Source organism: Oryctolagus cuniculus, chromosome 6, assembly GCF_051225735.1.
Source record: "Oryctolagus cuniculus isolate XC-2025 breed Fujian yellow rabbit chromosome 6, ASM5122573v1, whole genome shotgun sequence".
NCBI classification, from domain to species: domain Eukaryota; kingdom Metazoa; phylum Chordata; class Mammalia; order Lagomorpha; family Leporidae; genus Oryctolagus; species Oryctolagus cuniculus.
The window spans coordinates 15938221-15965438 of NC_142872.1; the positions used below are offsets into that span (position 1 = coordinate 15938221).

General features: G+C 46.6%; 1 long non-coding RNA gene across 1 annotated transcript in view; it reads left to right on the forward strand.

The window, feature by feature from the left end:
* The first annotated feature begins 331 nt into the window (after positions 1-331).
* The window catches only part of LOC103347858 (uncharacterized), an 83219-nt gene continuing 56332 nt past the window's right edge, over positions 332-27218 (forward strand). The window contains exon 1 of the long non-coding RNA XR_016235303.1: positions 332-813. This is a non-coding gene — a long non-coding RNA (uncharacterized LOC103347858). The remainder of the gene's footprint in view (positions 814-27218) is intronic.

Sequence of the window (27218 nt, forward strand, 5' to 3'; positions counted from 1 at the left end):
TTTTGATAACTTTCCTTACCCTCCTGTGTGTGTTCGCTAGGCAACCAGAGTCCAGGACATGGGCCAAGTCCACTGCCTCTCGGTTGCCATGTTTTCTCACAGAATGCGTTGGTATTAGTCTCCTTGCCAAGCTGGTCCTCTGTTTTGTAAGGATGGCAATCTATCACCAACATCTTGGTTGGGCTTCCCAGAATCCAGGCTGTGGTGACATAAATTATGAGGCTGAAAGAAGTTTGTGGCTTGGCAGACATAACCTTTTATTTAACAGATTCTGGTAATGTTTATAAGGCACTGTAACCACTTTTTCAATATTTCAGAAATCAAGGAAAAATTACTTGGTGATAAAACATGTCTTCCAAGGAAATCCTGTTGAAACTTGTGTTCCTGCATTCCTAAAAAAGCGGATCATTAGGTTCCGAGCCTAACGTCCACAGTGGGATCAGCCTCTCCGGGAGTGAGCTTCAGCTAATCCCCCTCTTAGCTCTCCTCCTCGGGCTGTTCCTAATCCTTTGTTTTCCTTTCCACTATTTCCCATTCCCACAATGGGTTTTGCTTGCAGATTCGATTCTCCAAACTGTTGGCGAGTGGGTCTTCCTTTATCATGATGGACTTGCCTGGAATTCCTGGACTCCTGTGTCTCCTAGGGCTTTCCTGGAAGACAGCCCATCAAACAGACAGTAGAAGGAATTTGTGAATGTTCCCTGTGTGAACAGGAAAGGCCCATTAAGAGGCAGAATGACTTGCAGTCCAGCTGGGAGATGGCCCATAAACAGTGAAAGCGACCAAGGGACAAGGATGAGGTGAACAGTATCGGTAAGTGGGTGCAGTGTCCCAGAGGGGTGGCGGCGGGATGTCCACTTGGATCTGGTTCATCAGGCGAGAGATTGCAGAGTATAGCATTGAGTAGAGCATAGAGGATGGAGGGGAGAACTGGGGAACACAGGAACCGTATTGCTCTGCAGAGAGTTCAGTGAGACCGACCCATGGAGTTTGATTTCTAAGAGCCACATGAGTAGTTTTTATTTTACTTGGGCTCCTGGGTGCTGAATTGGTTTCTAGCCTCTTGGTATGAGTGTGAACCAGTGCTGTTTACTGTGTGCGCCTTCAGTAGTTCATCAAGTCTTGAGCTGTGCCCGTCTAGGGATATAGATGCAGACAGGGATGGGCTGATGGGTGGGTATCGCCTGGCCTGTGGTAGCCCGGTTCACGTAGGAGCCCAGCCTGCTCGGCAGCCTGGCCTGTGCCGTCCATGTCTCCAGTCCCCATCTCCCTGCTTCTGTGTGTCTGCCCAAACCCCTTTTCCATGCACTGCCTAATGCCCCGTTCTGTGTAGTGGAAAAGCACAGTGTCCAGGAGTTTCCCACTTAGAACAGGCGCCAACTCAAAGTATCCAACCTGGTTGCAGGCCACATCCCCACGGACACGTTCAGCTCACTATACTGTCGCTATAATACAATTACCACGGTTGACGCGCTCACTCCCATCACGTACCTGATGCCGTGACACTTCTGAGACCTCCAAAAAGGGGCAAAGAAATGGGTGATACTCAGTCTGTGCCCGAATCCCACTCTGTGGATATCGAAGTAAATCCCGCCCCAGACACAACCTCCTGTCCCCTCCAGATATAAAGGGACAGCCCTCACCCATGCTAATCACGGCTCATTCTCTCTGAGCTTGTCCACGCTTACTCCTGAATGTGTGCTTTTGCTTTAAGTACCTGCTTCCCATCCTTCCTTCCTTGGTTTCCTTGTTATGTGGAGACAGAACCTGGACCAAACCTAGCCAGGGGCCACTGACAACAAAACCAAGCAGTGCATACGGTACGTACATTCCTTTGCTAGCATATTTGGAAGGCGTAATATCTTTGTTTATTTGCTTTTAAATTTGAGAGGCAGAGGGACCGAGCTGTCATCTCCGGGTCCACTCTCCACATGCCCTCATTATCTGGGGCTGAAGTTGAGAGCCAGGAGTGGGATCCAGGTCTCTGAGTGGGGGGCAGGGACCCACGTCCCTGAGCCGTCACCTGCTACCTCCCAGAGTGTGCATCCGCAGGAAGCTGGCATTGGAAGTGGAGCTGGGATTTGAACGCAGGCACTCTGATACAGGATATGGGCGTCCCAATTGATGGCTTACTTGCTAGATCAAAAGTCCTCTCCCATAGTAGCTTTCGACTTGTTTTTCTTTGCCGAAAAGATTTTGCATCTGAAATTAATTCTCTGTGAAAAACATCACATTTCCCTGTTTGGAAAATCAAACTGAATGCAGGAAGTGGCAGCTTGCAGAAACATACACTCAACCTGTGTCTTGCTTTCTCAAGGTGATAAACAATAGTCGTTGAACTGCAGATCTCTGAATTACACGAGCTCTCTGTTCACCCAAGGGGGATTTTCAACAGATTTTAAAGCTTCTGTCTCTTAACTCTCTTTTTCTTCCCATGGAAAGCAGGTAGCAAGTACAGTGCCCCTCGCAATCAGCACACACTGGCTGGGAAGCTGCTAAGGTCCATACCACAGTTTGTAGGATGCACCAGGCACCCTCACGCCTTAGTGCTCTGCCTGTGCTGCAAAGGTGGTGGCCTTGAATTCCAGGCACACGCCTCCTGCTGATACTCCAAATGGCACCCCCCCCCCACCTTCTGACAACAGCCATTTCTCTCTCCTTCTGTGACCGCATGGCTTCCCGCCATGATCTGCAAACACACTGATCAGATCTCTAGAGACGTAGTCGACTATATCATCATTTGCGGAGGGTGTGCTTAAGTTTCTCCAGGCTAGACCTGTGTGTGTTGTTGTATTTACACCTCTCTGATGAAGCACCCCAAAGGGCAGAGAGCAGGTGCCACAACAAGTTGACTAAATGGGAGACAACAATTGACTTTTTATGTCCCTGCGTTCCCCTGGGCCATCAGCACACCTTTGGGGTTCTGGACAAGAGGGGAGTTTTCATCTAGGCGTGCATCACAATCGTTAGATTCTGGAAGGTCTGCTGAATTCGAGGTTACTGTTGATCCCAATTCTTTAGACACTTCTTTCATCTGATTTGTTTGGGGCTTTAAAATACACACTGATCTATGTTAATGATGCCTCGACTTCCAAAGACACACTATTTTTTTCTTTTGTATGTTCCTTAGAGTGTATACAAATACAAACGTTTGAAAGATATTTGAAGTAAAAATTGGTGAATGAGTTTGGTATTGCAAGGCAAAAATATATGAGAACATTTATATTTTTGTGAATTGCTTTCTAGGTAAACATCTATTTAATTCTTTATTTTCGCAACACACATGAAATCAATCCTATGCATTTCATCCCTTACCCTCATTTTGGATATTTTGTTTGCATTTTCTATTTATTTCCTAAAAGCCTGAAATGTAAATGTTCTTATAGTTTATTAGTGAGCTTATAGCAAGAATTAGAATGTAGATAATGTTTATACACATATATTTAGGTACAATTTACGGTTTATATAGAATGCTAATTCATGGTCAATCAGGATGTTTTAGAACTAAATATGATGAGTTCTGTTTTTAAGGATTTAGTTAAAAGTTGCTCATATGTTCATTGAAGGGGAAACAAACAAGAATGGTATGAGAGTGATCCAGGACAAGAATGAGATGGGAGGTCCGAGGGTGATGTTACTCTCTGTCTGGGAGCCTTGACACTCTGACTTGTACTTGAGAACATGAGGCCATGTCAAAAAAGAAAAGGACTTGAAGCCTCGCACCAGACAAGATACGTGTAGTCTGGTATGTAAATAATAGCAACCGTATTGACGATGGATTAAAACACAGGGAACAAAAAAACTCCAAAAAATTAGGGGGGGGGCACATGTTTCTGTGTATAGATGAATGCTAGATAATCAATATAGATGCAGGGATAGGATCAGTAAAACCTTCATTTTGTTTCCTCCCAATTGATAACCTTAATGGATGAATATTTATTGAGGAATAAGATAGCCACACAATCTCAAAACATTAGTTCTCAAATTACCTGTAAATTAGAAAGAAAATTGTGCCCTGCTACGGAGACATCTGGGAGTCACCAGTTTAACAAAACCATCCAATTTGCTTTGCTCGTAGCCGGACAGCCTGACCTGTGTGCCTCTGGAAGTGTTATAATAAAAAGAGCACTGTCTTTATGTCTAACATTCCAGAGAAAAGTCTTTAACCTGAGTCTAACCATGAGGAATCCATGACACTAATGGAAACTCTTGATACATTCCGTAAGATAACGGAAATCTTCAACAAAGCCGTTCTAAAAATCAGAGAAAGCAGGTGCACTACTAGATATGAGGATCAGTAAGCCTTTTCTGTAAAGGGTCGATTTCAAGTGTGTTCTGCATTGTGCATCCCATAGGATCTCTCTTGTGTATTCTTTTGGTTGTATTGCAGTGTAGTTGTCTTTTTATTTTATGGTGAAAAAACATATATTTAGAATTAGCCATGTGGACTTAGTTTAGGATATCTGAATTTTGACATCTGAAGTGTCATAGTTGGGAGCCAGAGGAACACATTCCTTCTTCTCCCCATCGGGTCTGCTCAGGGTGTTGACCTTGGCCACATCAGTGTCACAGAGCGTCTTCACAGCTTGTTTGATCTGGTGCTTGCTGGCCTTGGTGTCCACATCGAACACAAGTGTGTCGCTGTCATCTGTCTTCTTCATGGCAAACTTGGTTGTCTGGGAGACTTGATGATGGCATAGCAGTCAAGCTTGTTTCTCCTGGGGGCACTCTTAGGATATTTGGGCCACTGCTGGAGGCTAACAGCCTTGGGATGCTGGGCCGGGGTGACATGTGGGTCTTCTCTCTTTTTGTGGCTGTGGACGGCTTTCAGCACTGCCTTCTTAGTCTGCAAAGCCTTGGCTTTGGCTTCTGCTTTGGGAGGGGCAGGATCTTCCTTCACCTTCAGGGCCATCTTGGTAAAAAGACTCAGTGGAGTTTTTTTTTTTTTAATTTTTTAAAATTTTTTTTAATTTTTGACAGGCAGAGTAGACAGTGAGAGAGAGAGACGGAGAGAAAGGTCTTCCTTTTTCTGTTGGTTCACCCTCCAATGGCCGCAGCGGCCAGCGTGCTGCAGCCGGCGCACCGCGCTGATCCGATGGCAGGAGCCAGGTACTTACCCTGGTCTCCCACGGGGTGCAGGGCCCAAGCACTTGGGCCATCCTCCACTGTACTCCCTGGCCACAGCAGAGAGCTGGCCTGGAAGAGGGGCAGCCGGGACAGAATCCGGCGCCCCGACCGGGACTAGAACCCAGCGTGCCGGCGCCGCAAGGCGGAGGATTAGCCTAGTGAGCCGCGGCGCCAGCGATTCAGTGGAGTTTTAACATCTCTTGACATTTTTAAACATTATCCTTGAGATACAAGAGCAAACTGTGCAGGATTGGGTTGTGGCCCGTACTTTGATCTTTAGTACGTTTCTAGCTAGAAATGAAGGTACACAACAACCAAATGCAATTTGTGACCCTTATATCCTAGACCGAAAAACAAGGTGACCATTGAAGTCATTTTGAGAAGAACGGGGGAAAATAAAATGCGGTCGATGTATCAGAGGTTGTTTTTGAATTTTTGCTGCTTTCTTAAGTGCGATCATGGTGGAAGATAGCCTTCTTAGGTGTCATCTGCTAAAATACCCTGAAGTGACGCATCATGGTGACAACTTACTTTTCAATGTTTTTGGGGGAAAGTCATAATAAAAAGTAGTAGGAGTCAATAAGTGTTCTCAAGTGATTGAGTGGATTCCACTCAGTTCTCCCACTCTTCTGCAAATGTGCTTGGAGAGTTCAAAGAATATAAAAATCTGTTGCTGGAGTCCACGCAGGAGTGGGCGAAATCCTGCCTCTAGAACTGAGTATAGGTTAGATTCATCTGTGTTGGAAGAGTTGGGTTTTATGTGAGTCATCAGAGAGGAAAGAATGATTAACTCTGGTGTATAATGGAGGTATTTGTATTAAGGGAAATCATAGTGACAAATGATTTGTTGAGTTTCACATCAGAATACTGGATCTATAAGCGCACGGGAACTGTTAGTTGAATCTGCTCACCTTGCAGAAAAGGAAACTCCTGCCTAGACCGACGTTGTTCTGCCTATCCAGGGCGTGGTGCATCTGTCTTTGCTCTGTGCAGTAGTGTTTCTGTGGTTCAAAGTTACATGTTAGATGAAGTGCTTATTTACCTTAATTTATTTTTTTATTTATTTGACAGATAGAGTTATAGACAGTGAGAGAGAGAGAGAGAGACAGAGAGAAAGGTCTTCACTCCGTTGGTTCACTCCCCAAATGACCGCTAAGGACGGAGCTATGCCGATCTGAAGCCAGGATCCAGGTGCCTCCTCCCAGACTCCCATGCAGGTGCAGGGGTCCAAGCACCCAGGCCATCCTCCACTGCCTCCTGGGCCACAGCAGAGAGCTGGACTGGAAGAGGAGCAACCAGGACTAGAACCAGCACCCATATGGGATGCTGGCGCTACAGGCAGAGGATTAACCAAGTGAGCCACGGCGCTGGCCCCCTATTTACCTTAATTTATAAGATTAGATTTCCTACCATTTCCTTCAAATAGGGAAGTATTTAATAGATTGTCTTAATTGTGACTATCAGTACGTTAATGACAACAGAATGAACAAGAAGTGGAATCAGTTTTTGAAAAATTTATTTATTTGAAATGCAGAGTTACAGAGAGAGAGGAAAAGTGACAGAGAGATTGATCTTCCATCTGCTGGTTCACTCCCCAGATGTCTGCAGCAGCCAGGCTGTGCCAGATTTTTCCGTTTGCCGATGCGCTCCGCAACTGGCCTCAATGGCCAGGGCTGTGCCAGGCCAAAGCCAGGAGCCAGTAGCTCCGTCTGGGTCTCCCATGTCGGGGGCAGGGGCCCAAGCGCTTGGAGCATCTTCTGCTGCTTCCCCAAGCACATTAGTAGGGAGGTGGATCAGAAGTGGCAGAGCTGAAACTTGTAACCAGTGCCCTCATGTGATGTTGGTGTCGCAGGTGGCAACTTTACTTGCTACGCCAGAATGTCAACCCCTAGAATAATTTTTTCATTGGAAGTTACATAGTAGATTCAGGCTATGTGTACAAACTTTTGGGTCAATGTGTTCTCAAATGTAAAGGCCCCTTCCTCTCACCTAAACAAAATGAACAAAGCACTACAGATCAAACTCCGTGAGCACTCTGAATTGTGAGGGCAGGCAAAGAGAACCTGGTGTTTCGCTTGTTTATTTGCTTGTAGTTTACATTAAAAGCACTGGAGTACGTGCAGAAGGGATCTATTTGCAAAAATCTGCACACCTTATTGAGCTTCTGCCTTGAATCAGACACGCTTTTCCCTCTTGTTGCAAAGAAAGTAGAACTTGATGGCACCCAGTGGCAGAATAAATATATCACACTCAAAGTAAAGGGAAATCAGAGGCAGGATCATGGGAGAGGGAGGCATCAGAGGAGTATAAAATACAGAACATCACAGTGAGAAGACACTGCAGAGAGGATATGAAGTGGGGGAGCTCCCCCCACTTTTAAGGCAACAAAAGGGATGATTCCATGGTTGGCTTTGAGGGAGGGGGGCGAATGAACAAACCCAGGAGCTTTGAAGACCCACTTGCATTTGATGGATGTGAATTCCCTCCAGTTTGATATTCAGAATTACTTCCTCATTTGAAAAAGGTGTTGCAGGCATTTGTGTGTTGATAGTATCCTTAAATCTCTGGTAGCTGCAATGATTGAAGTTCCAATTAGCTTCTATTGCGGTCTGACACTCAAGGACACCACTGGTGAAGAGAGGTTGCTGTGTGGTTTGTTGCGCAGATACTTTGATGTCTTCACTGAAAGCCCTCTCTTCAGTGTAGAAAGAACGGAGCAGTGGCCGTCCACGGCTGCCTTTAGTGCGAGAATGTGCTGGAATATTTTATTGTTGGGTTGGCATTGAAGTCTGCTGTGAACTGATTTTTATGAATGCTATTTCCTGGGAGGCTTACAGAACTGAGAATTGCATGTCACGAGGCCACGATCCCAGGGAGCAGAAATCAAATAAATAAAGGTCTTGGGGAATTATGGTCTATGGGATATATTTTCTTCTCAAAATGAGTCCATAGTTCACTTTGATGGTGAGTTTAAATGGATCATACAAGAGCCAAAAAATACATCTATCTTTAAGCGGTAACAAAGTTCCTTTTAAGAAATTCTCCCATAAAAATGCAATCTGAGATCTAAACAGTAAGAGACAAAGTAAGAAGAGATGGTACAATAGATAATTTTAAAGCATTTGATTTTATGATGCCATATTGATGAGACGGTATTACATAAGGTTATTGGTATTTGCAATGAACATGTTAATTTTTGATCCAGGTTCTTGTCTTCCACAGCAATGGAAATACTAAGTGGAGACTGGTACCATGTGCAAATGGGAGCAGAGTTTATTTGGCAGAGAGGGAGTAAATATACTTTTCCATTCAAGTATGGGCCGCCCCACAAAGAGAAATACCTAACATGAGTGGGCCAAAGAATTGCCCCTAAACAAAAGAAAATTAAAAACTGGAAATGGTACCTGCAGTCAGGAGGGTCCATTTGAGAGCAGGTTAGTGTGAGAGAGAGAGCTTTGTGGCGGAAGAGCACACACTGCAGGGGTACATCCTGCACCCCAGAGTGAAAATGAGAGCAGTATTTCTAAGAAGGGTCTATGGCAGAGAAGAGAGCAAACAAGAGTGCTATTTCTAACTCAAGTTAACGGTGAAGAGACTTGTCTCCCCTTTCCACCTCTATGTATAAGGAAGGGGATGGTACCCCAGTTGCATATGCAAACAGTGTGGGGTCTTAGCATGAACCCTGGTTCCACGAGCAACAGGCACGTCCTGGGAAGTTGGCTGTATCAAATCCACAGTTAAAGAGGCAACATCATTTGCATGCATACAAGAGTTCCAGCTCACCACACCTAGGTACCTTCCAGCCTGTGTATCCCACACCAGTATATGCTTGATGGTTCTTGGCTAACAGCTATGTTCAAGAAAGTTTTCCTTAAGGAAATTAGGCTAATTTTAAGATGAAAAAAGCCCAAATCAGTTGCCTACAGCTGGAGAGGAAGGAATCAACTTTTCCTGGAACATCATGGAGAGAACTAGCTGTTACGTTCTGGGCTGGTGCAATCCCTCTGTTGAACAATGATTTGAGAAGATTTTTAAGAACATGGATACCCACACCCTGACTCCACGGAATCGCTGGGCAAATGTTCAGGAGGCCAAGGCGCTTCACAGGTGTTTTTGAGGTCATCTTAAGGAGGATGCATGCATGTTCTAGAGCAGAGAGAGAAGAATAACCAACACAGGTTTCCTCTTTGCATATGGGACACAGACTTCTGACAGACTCCTGGGGTGGCCAATAACAATTGGAACATGGAACAATTGTGATATGGACTGAGACTTTAAATAATTGGCACCATGTATGGTCATAAGCTAAACTCAACTGGTTGAGGTCTGAGGGTTACTAATGCAGGTTTTTCATTCTGTAGTAAAAGGATAAAGTTCTAGAACAGTACTGTGAGAGCCACAGGATGAGTTTGATGAGAGAAGACTAATAAAGCCCATACAAACATTAAAAAAAAAAATTCCAAGAACCAGTAAATGTGCAATATATGTGTTTTCGATTGGTATTTAACATTTGAAATGATTGGTTTATATTTTCCTCTTCTACTTTATGGATACATTCCAAACCCACTGTTAAAATGCAGTGTATAATGGCAAACACAGACATTGCAGATACTAATGGTGGTGCCGGTATTCAAGTGCGTCAGACAGCCCAGGGTTGAATTAACCACAAGGACAATGCTAACACACACACCAATATAGTTCTGTACATCCCTATTGAGGAACAATCCCATAGCATATATCCTAAATTGGGATTGTGAGAGCCTGTCCTGCGTGCAAGGCTAGTATTTTGGAAGCTCCTATGTTAAAAAAAAATGAAAAAATCCATGATCTTGCTAAGAACCATAATGACCGTACGAGGACATAATGCAAATACTTTATCTGCTTTAACTCCTTTCATTCTCCCAGATCGGTGCAGTCATTTTTTTCTCATTAAAAGAAGGCTAAGTAACTTGCCCAGGGTCAGACAGATAATAGTGAACAGAGCTAACGCTAATTTTACTCAGACAGCTAACCACCACTCCAGTGTTGTAGTTCTCACTCAAGAAGACACAGGGCCCGGTTTCCTGTGAGCTGTGGGGGTAGTCCCTGCATTGCAACCATAACAATCCCCTAGTTCAGTGCTGCTCTAAGGGACAAGGAGTCTGGGTTGTGTGTTTTTTAAAGGTTTATACATTTGAAAGGCAGAGAGATTTTCCATCCACTGGTTCACTCTCTAAATAGCCTTAACGGTTAGGGCTGGGCCAGGCCGAAGCCAGGAGCTTCTTCCAGGTCTCCTACATGGGTGCAAGGGGCCCAAGGATTTAGACCATCTTCTGCTGCTTTCCCAGGCCCATTAGCAGGGAGCTGGATTGGAAGTGGAGTATCCAGGACTTGAATTGGTGCCCACGTGGAATCCCAGCACTGCAGGCAGTGGCTTTACCTATTACACCACAGTGCCAGCTTTAGAGCAGTGAATCTGTAGGTCCTGTTATATAATGGCAGGGACTTGGGTTTTATGGGACTGGTTTTGGAACTCTGTGTCAGTGGGCAAATATTGGAGGTGGTTAGAAAAGGAGAATGCAAGTCCTTGGAAAAGGTGGGTTTGTAGATGCCTCTACCCAGTCTGCCCACATTGGCTTCCCGAAGAATCTTCAGGGAGGCTGAGTGATTGTTACCCCTCCCCATGTCTTTTTGTCCAACTTGCTGAATTGTGTTCATCTTGAGAATAAATGAGGAGAAAAGAAATGTTCTTTTTCCTTGGATCAGACAAAGGCTTGATGCTAAGGAATGTTCTCATTTGGCTGTAATTGGATATTTTAGAATGAACCCAGACTCCTTTTTAAAAGTCTTCAGAATCAAAGACCACATAAAAAAACTTCCAAGTAATGATGCCAGTCGTGTTCCTGTCTACACAGTTCCCAGCTGAGCCGAATGGCGACCGAAAGTTTGGAGAGTGGAGATGTGGTTTTACTATTGTAGTTCCCAAAGAGCTTCTCTAAGTGGGGGTAGTAATAGAAACAGCCAAATGATCATCTGGAATTTCTATTGTGTATTGAAATTGAAGTAGAATACATAATTACTTTTTAATTACTGTGCTCCAAAAAGTCAAACAGGAAATGGTAAGAATGTAAGATTTCGGGGAAAAAAAAATCAACATTGTGTTTGACCTCTGCTCTACAATCTGGACAGAAAGCTCAAGTTCATCAGACCGAAGTCTACCCTACTCGTGTCGTCCCATCACTCACCTCACTTACTGACTTGTAAAGTTTCCTCAAGTTCTCGTTCCATGTAGAAACGGTTTGAACATTCAGTTCAATTGGACAATTAAGATCCTTTGGCTTCTTACATCTCTTGGGATCGAAGATAGCATCCACTGGCCATTCCACATCCCAGAATCCTCTGAAATCCGTCTGTTCTCCATTCTTGTGGATGCTGGCTTATCCATGCCCCAGGTTCCGTTGAATAGGATTTTTACAAGTCTCTTACTTGCTCTTTCACATTGAATGGACCCCTAAACTGCTACCACAGGCACTTTCCCTGGAGCGCTGCTCTGATCACCGTATTCTTCAGTGAGACACTCCGGTGTCCACCCATGGTGAAGAGGACAGAGGCTGAGCTTTTTTTTTTTTTTTTTAAATTTTTTTTTTTGACAGGCAGAGTGGACAGTGAGAGAGAGAGACAGAGAGAAAGGTCTTCCTTTGCCGTTGGTTAGTGCGGCTAGTGCGCTGCAGCCGGCGCATCACGCTGATCTGAAAGCAGGAGCCAGGTGCTTCTCCTGGTCTCCCATGGGGTGCAGGGCCCAAGCACTTGGGCCATCCTCCACTGCACTCCCGGGCCACAGCAGAGAGCTGGCCTGGAAGAGGAGCATCCGGGACAGAATCCGGCGCCCCGACCGGGACTAGAACCTGGTGTGCCGGCGCCACAAGGCAGAGGATTAGCCTAGTGAGCCGCGGCGCCGGCCAGAGGCTGAACCTTTAAGTAAGTTACTTGTGGCCTCGGTCTACAAGCACATCTTCTGTGCGCTAAGCTCTGAGCACAGGGAGAGGAGACCACAGACTCCAGAGCCCTGCCCCAGCACGAGTGCCTGATTCAGGAGGCCTGGGTTTCCGACCAGCGTACAGGTTGCTGCAGTTTAGATCTAGTTTGAGCTCGTCCCTCAGCAGCTTGTGTGTGGGAGGTCTCCTCCCTGGGGTGGTGTTCACGGGAAGTGCTGTGAAGTCTGTAGGAGGTGCAGCCTGGTGGGAGAGCCTGCGATCCATGGGGAGGGGCGTCCTAACAGAGAGGTGAGAGCGCCATCTTCTGCACTCCCTGTCTGCCTCTGCGGCCCCTCCTTCCCATACCTTTTTTGGCCTTTGTTGTACCACCTGCTGCTTGGCCCTCACCGGAGCCTGCAGCATTGGTGCTGCCTGATGGCACACTTCCAGTCTCAGACGCTGTGAACTAAGTAGACGTCTCTTCCTGATAAAGCGAGCCTGCTGGGTAGTTTGTCACAGTCATGCAGAAAGCACTAGCGCTCGTGTGATGCTGATGACGCTGGCTGGAGGAGGACGCTTGGTCATCCCGCCTCTACAGCCTGCAGGGTGATGGAGCTCAATGGCCTCTTGAGCATTGTTAAAGTGTCCGTACACCTTCTGCCTCTGAAAGCAGTATGTACAAAACAGACGTGTACTTAGTTCACCTTGCTGTCTTCTTCCTTATCAGCAGTCTCTTTAGGCGAGAAGTGTGTATTACATTCATTTTTCTATTACTAGACTTAGCTCAGTGGAGAGGGAGCCAATATTCTTTGCCAGAGGAATGAATATTGGCAGTATATTATATCTACGTTCTTGACCGGGTCATTTTCAAGTTGCAGAATCGGCCATGGTGTCTGCTAACATTGAAAGCTACTGGGTACATGTATTTCAGTGACCTTTCGATAACATTTCACAGCTCTTAGCAATTCACCAAAGGGAATTTTAGAGCAATCCTAATCTTACATTGTAATGAACAAGAGAAACACGCATGACAGGTCGTCAGAAATCAGTCTTAGAAAATTCAGTGCAACATGAAACAAAAGACTGTAAAGTTGGTCTGGAAGTTTTATGGGCTCCTGTCTAACATAATTTCTTTCCTTGAGGTGTGGTTACTTGATGAAAACATAACTGGGATGTGTGTCAGCTGAGAGAGAAGCGTCCAGTGAATGAAAAGGCAGGCAGAGAGTGGCATGGCAGTGTGTTGATTAGGGTTGATTTATTGTTTCTCCTCCAATTGGTGTTTCCTGTGTTGCGTTGAAGCAGCGTATAGGGAATACATGGATTCATGTGATCCACAGGGAAAGGATTCCTAGGGAAGGTGAACTCCCGGTGCTGTTGAATCCTGATGCACAGTCACTAATTAGGTCAGCTAAGTGCCAATTAAGAAGTTCAGAGCCGAAGTGTTCCACTTCCCCTTGATTGTACACCTAGTAATTGGGACTCTGGCTCTCGTCAGAAGAGCATTGTTGGCCAGCGCCGCAGCTCACTAGGCTAATCCCACCTGTGGCACTGGCACCCCGGGGTTCTAGTCCTGGTTGGGGCGCCGGATTCTGTCCCAGTTACTCCTCTTCCAGGCCAGCTCTCTACTGTGGCCCGGGAAGGCAGTGGAGGATGGCCCAAGTCCTTGGGCCCTGCACCCGCATGGGAGATCAGGAGGAGGCACCTGGCTCCTGGCTTTGGATCAGTGCAGCACGCCAGCCATAGTGGCCATAAGGGGGTGAACCAACGGAAAAAGGAAGACCTTTCTCTCTGTCTCTCTTTCTCTCACTGTCTAACTGTCTAACTCTGCCAGTAAAAAAAAAAAAAGGCTGTTGAATGCGTTTGGGGAAGGGACCCAGCAGATGGGTGATTTCTCTGTATGTCTCTTGGTGCCTTTCACGAAAAAAATTACAGAATTAGTAGGTGAGAGTTTTCCAGAGAAAGAACCACCAGGGTGTGATTTTCTGTGTGGCTGCGAGTGTATGTGTGTGTGTGTGTGTGTGTGTGAGTGAGAGAGAGAAAGAGAGAGAGAGAGATTCCTTTTAATGAATAGGTTCACTCCATTTTGGAGGCTGGCAAGGTCCCCATGTACAGGGCAGCCAGCTGGCTGAAGACGTAGGGAGGAGTCAGTGGTGCAGCTGTAGGTGACGGCTCTGTGCTGCGGAACTCCTCGGTGCCCCGAGGGAGGTCAGGCTGTGGTTCCATGATGCCTTTAACCACATAGAGAAGCTCGGTGATGTTACAGAAGACAACTGGCGTTACTCGGAGTCCACCACTTCTAGGGTAATCTCATCAGAAAGACCCTGGAGAAACATGGAGAGTAACGCTTAGCCAGCTGTCTGTGTGCTGTGGCTCATCCAAGTTGATGCACACAGTTCATCATCATGGTGTTCAGTTGCATAGAGCTAAAAGGTGCCGATGATAAAAGAGTGTTTATGTGGCTGTTTGTACTCAGCATTTGAGCGAATGGTGATGCTTTTCACTAACACAGAATTCCCAGAAGATGGGAAAATTTCAGTTAGCTATTTCTCCTTATTCAAAAAAATATGGACTCATCATCAACCTTGTGGGGAGCAGCCCGGACTGGACTGAGTTACTGGAATTAAGACTTATTCTATGCATCTGCTCTCCCACAATATGGCGCTGGGAGAGAAGTAAACAGCTTCCGCACAGCTGCCTCCAGTTCAACCAATAAACTGTAGGACTTGCTCCTGATTGGAGAGCAGCGTACTCGGCGTGTGGGCAGCTGAGTTGGGATTGGCGGAGGACTATAAAGGAGGAGAGAGACGGCATGCACCAGGAACATCTAAGGGGAACATCTAAGGGGAACACCTGTGCAGCCCCCGAGAAAGCCGGCCGGCGGTGTGCCGCTCCCCTGCGGAAGTGGGGAATGTGGCCAGGGGGAACTGCCCTTCCACGGAGGTGGAAGGGACAGTAGCCAACCCGGGAAGAACCAGCAGCAAACCCGGGGAGGGCCGAGCAGACGAAAGAACAGCGCAGGGTCCTGTGTCGTTCCTCCACGAAGAGGGGGAGCGACAAACCTTGCACCAAGTATTAGACCAAATACTTCTTCATGGCGGTGTCTATGGAGAAGGGAATGAACTCACGATGACGTGTGCCCATTATAGGTGGACACACTGACGTTCCGTGACTTGAACCAGGTGCTTTATCTATCCGAGTGTCATCTGTAAAATTAGATTTTCTGAGTAGGGATTACATGTATCTCCATCTCTCTCTCTCTCTCTACCTCTATGTCATCTGTCTACCTACCTACTACCTACCTTGTGCTGCACATAGTAGCTAATCGATTGATATCTGTAGGCAACTTAGCGGTGTTTTCATTGTATTGATTGTTGTAACCAATGTCAAATGTTAAACATATAGGAGCGGATTTTCCCCAGTGCCAGGACAGCCTCAGGGGACATGGTTGCTGGGAGGGTACTGAGTGACTGTCTTCTGTGACAAATGCTAAATGGCTCCATTGTGCCTTGAAGCAGATAATGTAGATCCCCAGGGTGCTGTGTTAGAACCAAGGAGAAACTCAGGCCCTGGTCTCATTAGGATCAGCTATTCACTCGTAGAAATGTCTAGAGGACCCAGTAATGCATATATAATATTTTATTGAAGTTCATAAAGGTTACAAGTAAATCTCAGACCCATAAAACAATTTCATACTCATTTAAAATCATTTAATCAGAGTTGCTAACATGACTTGTTAATAGTCACAGTAGTAACTATACAGACTCCTTTGGTCTGGAAGTAGATTTTACCAGTTGGTACAATATCGTAGTCTACACTGACTGTTCCTTCTATGAACAGACCCAGCTGCAGTTGGTTCATAAGCAGAGGTGACATTCCGCAAGTGGGGTCAGGGAACCCCGGGCCTGAGGGTCAGACTTGCGTTGCCGCCTGCTTTTGTAAATGAAGCCTAATGGCAACAGTGACATGTCTTTGTTCACGCTGGTCTGTGGCTCTCTTGCCCCCACAGTGGCAGAGCAGAGCGGTTGAGATAGAGACCGTATGGTCTGCAAAGCCTTTACAGAAAAAATGTACTGGTTTTTGGAAACTTGGCTTCATTGTAGAGATCAAAAATGCTCAAATGCAACAATAGCCAAGCATAAAGGGTGCTTATAAGGGCTCCATGCTGATGAGCTGGAGAGGAGGATTGGAGGAGCCGGAGACTTGGGAAAGGCAGAGTACAGAGAGCATCAAAGGCCTGGAGCTGGGAACCCACCGCTGTGCGGTGTTGCCAAAGAGAAACACAGTTCCCAGTGAAACATTTCTTCCAAATCTGGAAAGGAAGCTGGGTTTCCGTTTCTTGAATTAAATTCCCAGGTTCGAAGTCATTGTCACAATAAACCAAAGAGGTCTGGCCACCTGTGTTTGCCACCTTTGGCTTGGAATCTAAGGAAAACCCAATTGTGCGACCATAGATGATGGGGTAAAAACAGAAAGGACACAGATGATTGTGCTTCTGCACGTGGCTTTCGCCTCGCGCCCAGGCCTCAGCCGACAGATCCAATCTGTGCGGTGCAAAGAATGACAGCATGGAAGGAAAAAGGTACCAGGCCCATCCATCAATTTCAACCTAAACCCCCTCACTTCCGAGGGGCTGAGGTCTGAAGAGACGTGGCGAAACCTGCAGGAGGCTGAGCCGCTGGGAGCAGCAGAAAATGCATTTACCTGCGCTGCCAACTCACAGCAGATGCTGAGCTCCGAGGGGAGATGAGCATGAAGCCCTGGAACACAAGCTCTCCATCCTGGCAGCGTTCAAGGGCTGCGACTGCTGAAAAGATCAGCCCAGGAACCAGAGAGAAACGGCGACGGGGCAGTGTGTGACGGCAAGCGAACCTGCTGTCGCATGGGTGATGGAGAGGCAACCTGCTGAGGGGAGTGGAGTGCATGAGCAGTGGGAAGCAGTCCCGAAACCTCCTGGAGATGGAAGAGCAGCAAGGAGGCAGGTGTGGGGCGATGGAAGGAAACAGAGTGTGCTGTATAGCAAGCAAGCTGGTAGACCAGGAAGCGATAGCCGTCTTCGGGGAGTGGGAGGGCCTTGGGCTAGGAGGGGGTCCGTGCATTCTGAGCTGTTTGGTTTTAACATTGCTAATTCCCAAGATGACACTGAAGATCTTTTTCTTTCCTTGAAAAATCATCTGAGAAGTTGAGAGACAAAAGGAGAGAGATGAGAAAGAGAGAAGGAGGGAGAGAGGGAGAGGGAGAGGGAGAGGGAGAGAGAGAGAGAGAGAGAGAGAGAGAAAATGAATCTCCTCCACTGTTGTTGCAGTATGGCTCTGAGAGGCTACCACCGTCCCTGTATGAGTTTGCCATTCACTTATGCATCATCAGTTCTCGCTTGTGATCATTTGCTGATGGCCAGCGCAGATGAGTGGCTTATGTGGTAGGCACTGTGCTTAGGGCTGCAGGAGCGCAGTGAGCAAGTTCAAGTCCCTTAGCTCCTGAAGCTTACATTCTCTTAGGGGAAATGCCTCTTTTATAGATGGAATATAATCATACTTGTAGTTACTGAAAGGCTGAGGTGGGGATTATTGAGAAAATTTTTAAAGGTACAGAACCAACCCCGTCAGAGTTACTATAATTAACACTAGGAAGTCTGTTTCCCCTACTTGCCCTGTGTCATCTCGCTCATGAACAGATGCGATGATGCTACTCCCTTTATTTTGTATCAAAGGACTCAGGAAACTTTGTGTAAAGTAAACTTCTGTGGCTTTGTCTTTGGTGTAACTATCCCACATTGCGGTTGTGCAAGCAAGTGCCACAGCTGTGTGAGTGTGGCTGCTCGTGTTCCAACGCAGAATGCTGTCTTCACAAACAGAGGGTGGGCGTCAATGCTGAGCTCCGACTGCTGGAGGCCAGCTCCTCATCGAGCCTAGGAGCAGACCAAACGTTCTAGGACATCACTCCTTCCATCGCGTCTTGCTCCACAAAAATAGACAGTTTAGTGTTTTGTAGCTGTTTCTGAAAATGTGTAATGGGCTTATTGTCAATGACTCAAATAATGTGAAGGTACTTAAAATGGAATGAGAGCCAACTATGCATAATATTGTATATCCCTTATTTTCCATTCATAAATATACATCATTTCTATTTTTTAATGTTTATTTTAATATACTTGGAAGGCAGAGTTAAGGAGAGAGCGTGATCTTCCATCAGATGGTGTACTACCCCAAGTACCCCCAACAGTCTGGGCCAGATTGAAGTCACCATGCTGGAACTCTGTCCAGATCTCCCATATGGATGGCAGGGGCCCAAGAACTTGAGCCACCATCTGCTGCCTCCCAGGGTGCACAGCATCAGGAAGGTGGATCAGAAGCGGAGCGGCTGTGATGCGCACAAGGATTCTGATGTGGGGTGACCCAAACGGCAGCTTAGCCCCCAATGCCACAACGCCCTCCTCTATCCTGTTTTTAATGGCTGCTTATTAACTCTACAGATGAATCGCAGTTTCCTCAATGACGTATTCTGCCCTTCCAGCATCCTCAGTGTAGTGTATGCCCAGTCTATTTGACAATCTTCTTGAGTTCAAAAACCAGGCTTAATGTAACTTTCCTGTAATATCTGTCGCTCTGTGGCTTCTCAGTTTATATTTAGCTGCATTGTAGCCCTTTTAAGAGTCTGGGGGTGGAGCGTGGGGTCATATGCTAGAAATAATAGAAGAGAAAATTGACTGAGGGTTACTGGACACAAAGTACTTTTTAAAGCACCTTCGTCTGTCTGCACCAGCTACCTAAGGAGTCTGGTTTCTTGCTGCTATTAACGAAGCGCTGATTATGATGTGTTTTGCTGTGGTCGTATACACATTAAATAAAGTAAGCAGACTTTGCCTGCTGCAGGAAAGGAAGGGGCTCCTACCTTACGCAGCATTCAGGACCGCTGAGCACTGTGTGTTGAACCCAGCAGGTGCAGTGGAAAAGCTGCCTTGTCTCTCCTTGCAAGCACAGTCCCCTGACCATGTTCACCAGACCTTAATCACTTCCTATCACCAGGGGCCAAGGTAGTAATTTGCTCATGGTGGAATCTCAGTAAATATCCGCCTGGCGAGTTAATGACTCTGCTGCCGAGGGGAGATAATTTACTCAATGGGAAAGGAATGGATGAACTAACACTTCCCTGAGCTCAGCTTCTTCATCTTCTAGGGGTGTGTTGTTCTGACTGCTGTGTTGCTCTAACAGACGAGGGGTAAAGGAGGTGGTGAGACCCCGAGTTGCGTGCTGATAACTCCATTGCTAGTTCTCCCATAGCTGAAGGTTTTCAGAACTCAAGCGCTTAGGAAGAGATCCTAATTGAAAGGACAATCATAGTCTGTACTGTATGAAACAGAAAAAGGACAGCGTCCTTTTAGGTTGTTTAAAAGGACTCGCGCACCAGGATGTCTGTAGGACATTTGTGAGTGATTGAGCACTGCAGGGACCCGGTGTTCCGGCAGCTCATCCGTGCCTATCGGCATCGCTCTTTGACCCGCTTTACTCAAATGAACAAAGCTGGCATCTGCCACTCGTGACGTGGAGTGACGTCCAGTCGAGCAGCACATGGCCTCACACGTCTCCATGATGCTGACGGCAAAGCCCTCTGGGTTTGCTGGCAGGTCTGAGGTTGGAGCTCAGGACAGGGGCTGAGTCAAGGCCAATGTTCTACTCGCAACATTGTATGTTAAGGCTTAACTGGAGTGATGGGAGAAGTCAGTGGTAATAACTGTTACTCACACAACTAGGTGCTCTTCAGAGCGCCACAAGTATCTTCTACAACCTCTCTGAGAGCACTGGGAAGTAGATATTTTCATCCCCTGTTTACAATCGACTAAACTGAGACTTAGGGTATGGTCATGCATATAGTGGTAGATTTGTCTATCACTCTGTTCTCTTTCACTAGGCACTGACCAATGGAATTTGAGCAGAATTTGCCTTCCTGTTTTCTTGGGATAATCGGGAAGCAGTTTCACGACATACATCATCATTTAGGAAGGGAAGCATAAGCTGCAGTTGGCTAATTCTGTATCCCTGAGTCCCAAAGGGGTTAATCACTGGACCTAGAGGACAGTACGAGCTATCTGCAAGCCCATGGGACCGCTCTGTCCTCAGCATCCCGATCTGTGGGTGATGACTGCTTCCCTGAGAAATTTCAGGAACGAGAGCATGCCCCTCCATGGCATCCGAGACTGTCTTGGTGTTATATTTACAGAAGTACAGCCTAGCAGACAGTCTTATTCCTTTCTATGTCTTGATTAAACCTGTTTGGTTTTACTGGTCATAGTGAGAATACCTAGCACCCAACAGATTTTATTGACACTCATTCTCGTGCCCTTGAACACCACCTTGCAGCTCCTCGTAGCTTCTCATCTTCTGAGAGCCAACAAGTGTTTTCTTAGCCGTGTGCCATGTTAGGCACACCGGTCCCTGTCCTTGACCTTCACTCCCTATTCTGAAGGACATCTACCATTTCATCATGTTCCCAGGACAATCGGTCTCACTCTTGTCCCATCCTGTACACACCGCAAGTATCCCCATGGAGTTTGCAGCCTCTCTTATGTTACACTGCTTTTTCTCTTGAGAATGGGGTCTTTGAATCATGAGCACCTTCTCTCCTCTGAGATGCTAGGTTGGCTGTCCCCAATTGCTTTGTGCTAAGTGCAGAGAGGGGGCAGAGCCTGACCTCTTTGCACTTTTTTTTAAAAACTTCAGTGCCAGCCTAGTATTCAACTCTGCTAACTCTCAAACATCTTGTAACTGATGATGTTATCACCTGATACTTAAGGCCAACTGTGCCGTGTTTGGATTCTATATTTGGACCTACTCCCTAGCTCTGTTGGATGGAATTTCTTTTTCACAGCTTGCCTTCCCATGGAGTTTATACAAGCTTTCTCAGCTGGTTCCACAGGACAGTTAATTAGCACAGTCACCTCAATTGTGCTGACATTGGTGGCCAGTAGCAGCCTAGAACCAGACATACTTTGGAATGATAGGGCGTGTGGACGGATGCCGAGAGAGAGCTGCTGCCTGTTTCTCTTCCGTTCAGAATATGTTTAATTGTAGCTCTTCTTCTTCCAAAGTACAGATAATACTAGTGATTAAACACACACACACACACACACACACACACACACAACTGGTATTATAGCAAGCCAGATAGGAGATAATCACTGGCCATTAAACAAAATTTGTTTCCAGAGAGACAATATAGAGTTGTATGGGTTTGGAAGCAAACGAGAATGTTATTTTTATCTTGCAGCCAGTTCCACAGATGGCAATCCTGCTGAGCCCTGTGACCAGGCAAAGTTGAGGGACTTGTTACAGTGAGTTTATTAGCTGCAATGGGACCTTGTTCCATTTAATTTGTGCCAAGAGGCTGTTATATGCAAATCTCTAACATGGTGCAGAGTCGGTTACAAAAGAAATAGCAAGACAGAATGGGGAGCTGTGTCTCTGGTAGACTAGAAGAATCTTGATCTTCGTATATTCACGTGTGGACATACAGTGCAAAGGTAGCTGCCTCACTGGGCTCTGTCACTGGAAAAGGAAGTGTGTGTGTGTAATTTTAGAAACACATAAAGTGATTACATGAGCACATTGGGGAATGAATTTGTGCGACTTTGACAATTGTCAGAAAGATAACCCTTTGTTAGTTAAGCAGAGGTGGTTCTGTACCCATAGCCTGGTTTGCACTGTAGGATTTGGCTTCAGGGAACAGACAAGAGGTTTGCAGCTCTCCTGGGGGTGCATGACATTTGTGTTTTTCCACAAGGCACAAGGCTCTTCTCTTGGTGGGGGGGTACTTTCTGGTAGGAGACAGTTGGCCAAAGCAAGTCTGTGTTCTCTTTGGATTTTTGACTGTGACATACTTTTAAAGAATTAGCAGAGAAACTTGGAAAATACGAGATATACAGGAAGAACATGAAGTGGCAAAAGGTTGAAGTTAAAAAAAAAAAAAACAAACCGTAGAGATACGAGTGAGCAGGGCAGTGAGAGGACTGGGCTGAGGTACTGGGAACAGTGGATGCCTGGTCACAGCGCAGCTGACCCTCACTCTGGTGTGCTGTGAGCTGATTGGTTGTAGGGGTGACTGCAGGCAGCCTTACTGTGCCCGTACTGTGCACAGGAGCCGCTGTTGTGACTTCCAGTCCCCACCTGGTCCCAGAGGCTTCCTGCAGTGCTTGGCTCTGTTTTCCCTTCAGCCAGCACTCAACCACTTCAACATCCTTGAATGCTGGCCCCCGAGCGTGGCTCCCACGTTAGTAATCTGAGTGTCCGATGAACACAGACCTCGGTCTTCCAAAACCCTCCACGGATTCTTAGCTTGACTGAAACAGTGGTTTTCTGAGCCATGTTGTCTAATCACAAAAACAGTCTCCATCAGCCCAAAACACAATGATTTGTCTCTACCTGGGGGACTGACGAGACAGGGGGCTGTGTCCAAATGGATGCCGCACAGTAGGGTCTGTGTTTTTCCTAGGTGTGAAGTTTATGCTCAGACTCACAAGTTTCCAGTCAGGTGTTCCCTGGCATCATTGAAAGATTCCAAAGGGCCATTCCTACACTTTAGCTAGAATCGCCATCTCTTCGGCCCAGCACGGGCCAAGCGCAAATGATCTGTTGGAGGACAGGGTGTGGCTGTCTGGCCGCATTCAAGGACTGCCCAGATCTCTGAGGAAACACTGGTCCTCTTTGGGGGGGGAGGGGGAATGCTACTTCCCCTCTGACCCGTGTCCATCTATGCCAAAAAGAAATAAGAGCAATCGTTTGAGCTGAGAAAGAGTTAATGATTTGTGACTTACATAAGACAACTAAGAGAATTGTGTGTGTGTGTGTGTGTGTGTGTGTGTAGATAGCAGACCTGGAAGATACAAGGGTATTTCAAAGAGTTGATGGAAAAATGGAATTAAAAGATAATCTAAATGTGTTGCAGAAAACAATGACATCCATGATGCATATTTTTTTTCATGATAGGCATTTTCTGCAACCATTGTCAAGAGCTCCTGTCTCCGCAGGTAAGGGGTCAATTTCCACTTCCCAGGCCACAGACGCTTTGCAGAGCCAGTGAGAACTGCGTGTGATGAGGGTGTATCTCATAGCCCTGCATGTCTGCACGCTTTGAACCAGCTGAGCCACTCAGGCAAACATAGTGCAATGTGCAGAACATCTCGTTTCTCATCATTTTTTTTTCCCAAGTGTGACACTCATGTGCACCTGGTAGCTTCATACCTAATAAATGATTTAAAATTAGAAAGTAAACAAGATACCGATACAGCCTAAAACTAGGACTTCTGGCCTGCTTTGAAAAAATTATTCAATCTCCATCAATTGAATGCTTCCTACGTACCAGGCACTGTGCGTGATGCCTTGTCACGGGACAATGCCACTAGAACAAAACCCAGGTGTGTGCGCACAGGTGGAGCAAGGCGCTTTGTGTCTACTTGTGAGTTGTCAATCCTCCGGTGAGGAATGTCCCTCTGACTCCCTGTGACACTGCTTTCTGGATCCATGTGGCACTAGGACTAGTGCAAAACGACTCGGGCACCAGCTTTGGCGGCATGCACCTTCTACCCTGTATGCTCTGTAACCGTGATGATGCTGTAGCACTGGTGGTAATGGTGATTTGGTCTTGGAACAAAGAGGACTGCTGACTAAGCCGGGGAGGAGAATGTTGGAACACGGAGCAGAGAAGAAATGCTTGGTGTAAGGCTCCCTTTGTCTGGCGAGAGGAATTAGCTGTATCCCATTGTGAATTGGGGTTTTCACAACCTCTTGGCTCCAAGCGCTATGTGTTAGCTTGTCAAAGACCACTTTGCATTTTCAGTGTCTGCCTGAAGATACAATTGGACTGACTTCCTGTTTAAATTTACTTCCCAACAAAATGTAACCCGACCGGATTGTGAACAATTCGGATTGATTTAAAATCAATTTAGGAGGATGTCATAAATATATGACGAATGAACATCGCAACATAGACATTTTTTGAAAACTTTTCCTATTTGGATATGGCGAAGGAATGTCACTATTAACCTGTAGTTTAATAGTAGCCTTGTGTGTATTTATCATGGAAGAGATACATACTTGTTTTTCTTTTAAATCTTATTTGCAAAGTGATTCATGTCCCAGAGGAAGGTTAAGTAGCGTCGCATTAAATTGTGACCTTTCGAGAAATATTTTGTTTAAAGCAACACATGGCTCCGTATAGCTCTCTATGAGAAGTGGCTGTTTGACAAATGCTGAGCGACTGAGTGAGACCGCAGCCGAGGAGTAATTACCTAAGGTTCTGCACTTAGAGAATGTATTTTCTCCGGTGGACCCAAACTGTTCGATGACGTGACAGGTAATTTGGCCTGAAAGCAAAGCGGCAGACTTGTACAAGGGCCAGAGTGAAGTGGGAGGGCTAATGTGCTACAGAGCTGGTGACAATCACTCACGCCATCTGTGACTATTGGAGACATGGATCTCCCAGTATTGCAAACATCTCGCTTCCCAAGTATTCATGTGTGTTTCTTGGCTGCGTTTTCATGGAATGAGGTGTATGACGCTGGTGCGTCAGATTGCCAGTTGTGAAAGGATGGGAGAAATCGTTTTGGGGAAGATGAGGGACAAAGATCCTATTAAGCCTTCTTCCCGCCTCTCCCCAACCCGCTCCGCGCTGCTGTCTTGCTTGCTCTGTGTGCGGTGCCTCTCCCATCCCCCTCCCCCTTTTCTTCCCACTTCTATGGAGGGGCCCCCTCTTTCCATTTGCACTTGTTAAGCGCTGTGCCTGGGCCTCGGATTACAGGAAAGCTATATCTCTGTGAATGGCCCGAGGGAGGGACAGGCTCACATTTCATTTGCCTGGAAATTTAGAATTACAAATTAATCTACAGGAAACAATTGCTTGAGCAGTTAACACTGATAGGGCCAGCAGTCCACAGCCCCTTCCCGTGGGTGCCCCGGCCGAGTGGAGTGGCGAAGGGCTGGACACTGCCAGTGTGTTCCTTCTGCCCCAGCTCACTCAGAACGTTCCAGACGTAGCTTCTCAAAAGGGGTCAGCAAGGTAATGGAAGATGTTTCTAGCACTGTGATTCTTACACGGTGACGTTCATTCTCCGCTTGATGAAACTCAGCCCTTGAACAGCCTTTTGGTTCGTTCTGGCTGCAACATGTGCATTTATACCTTGGTGCAGGGATGCCAGCTGTAGACCTGCTGTTTGTTGAGAGGAAGGGTAGTGCAAAGGAGTTTAGACCATGCGTTTTTTTTTTTTTTTCAAGAGTGTCTCTCTCCTTTTTTTTTTTTTTTTTTTTTTTGGACAGGCAGGGTGGACAGTGAGAGAGAGAGACAGAGAGAAAGGTTTTCCTTTTTGCCATTGGTTCACCCTTCAATGGCCGCTGATCCGAAGCCAGGAGCCAGGTGCTTCTCCTGGTCTCCCATGCGGGTGCAGGGCCCAAGCACCTGGGCCATCCTCCACTGCACTCCCAGGCCACAGCAGAGAGCTGGCCTAGAAGAGGGGAAACCAGGACAGAATCCAGCACCCCAAGTGGGACTAGAACCCAGTGTGCTGGTGCTGCAAGGCGGAGGATTAGCCTAGTGAGCTGCGGCGCAGGCCCAAGAGTGTCTCTCTTAAGACCACATGCGACTTGTGACTCTTGAAACTACTACAGCAGTAAGTCCCTCCCTCCCTTCTTTCTCTGTATTCTTCTTTCTTCCCTTTCCTTTCTTTCTCCAGTTTTTCACAGTTGCAGAAAATAATTGGTCCCATGAAAAGGCCCCTCGTTTCATTATTATGTTTAGCTCAGTACGTTATGTAAAATTGTCCACTGTGGTGGGATGAGATATTGTAGTTGATGGATGATGCTTTGAGGAACGCAACGGCCAGTGTGTGAAATAGTCATTCATTGGTTTGTCAGGTCAAACGGTGTTGAGGCTCCGCATGGGAGTGACACGGCACCTCCTGCTGGAGCGCACAGGCTCACGCTCTGTAGGAAGGGCAGAAGCACGAATGCCAGTGACTCGGATATTAACGAGGGCCCGAATGCAGTGGGAGCATTGAGTGGTCGGAGACTGTTCACGACAGAGAGACCCGGAAGTCCTTGTCATGGCACTGGACTGGAGGAAACCAACATGTCAGGGATAGGATTAGGGAAGAATATTTCCACCGCAGCCGGAACAAAGTAAAGGCGCACAGGAAGCTGTGCGTGCGGCTGGGACCGGAGCCGAGCTGCTTGGGGTTCGCAGGCACCTCGGATGCAGGGCGGATAGAGTTGGTGCGGGCTGGGGAAGGTGGGATGTTTGAGACTTTGCTCCAGTTAACCAGGAGGCAAGGAGAACACTAGGACACAGTGCATCACGGCATGTTGTTCTAACCACATGAATTATCCCAGCCACAAAGAGCGAAATACTGCACAGAGAGCTTGCACAGGTTGGGCCAGCATGATGGACCCACGGTTGCTCCAAGCACCAAGCCTTCGGTTTAGATTTTTGTTCTACAGCATCATCACATGAGGGTCTCCATGTTGGTGTTTTTGTCTTTTTCCACGGAGTACTTCCTTCTCCTTAATCTCGTAGTGGTGTCACCATCACCGAACTCTTTGGAGCCCACTTCAGTGTATTTTTCTTAGATCTGAAAACGCTCTCATCTAGATGGGAGTGTGAGACAGTATAACCTAGCCGAAGTCCTTTATCGCCAAACAACTACTTGTGCCCCGTAGCTCTGCAGTTCCGCTCAGCTCATCCTTTCTGGGAATGGTGACCCCCTGCTGAAGGAGCACGGATCTGAGCTGATGGGACACTGACCCATTCAAGGAACCAATATTATTATGTGCCTCTGATAGGAAATTAGTAGCTGTCATCAGTGGAACTGGTGGCTTCCAGGAGTCAGCAGTTAACCAGCCCCCTTTAATGCCTGAAGGTTACCGAAGAGTCCAGGGGATTTTCACTTGAAGCTCAAAGCCATGTTTCAAAAGAGCAGCGAGATGTTTGCAGGATTGGGTGCACGCGTCTCAGCCAGAGATAGATCTCTGCCTAGGAAATGTTCTTGCTTTTCTTGCATTGTTATTTATGTGCTGACGAATTCCCGCTACACGCTGCTTTCCATGGCCAACTCACCAGTATATTTAGTCTCTACCTGGAAAAGAACATAAAGTATAACAT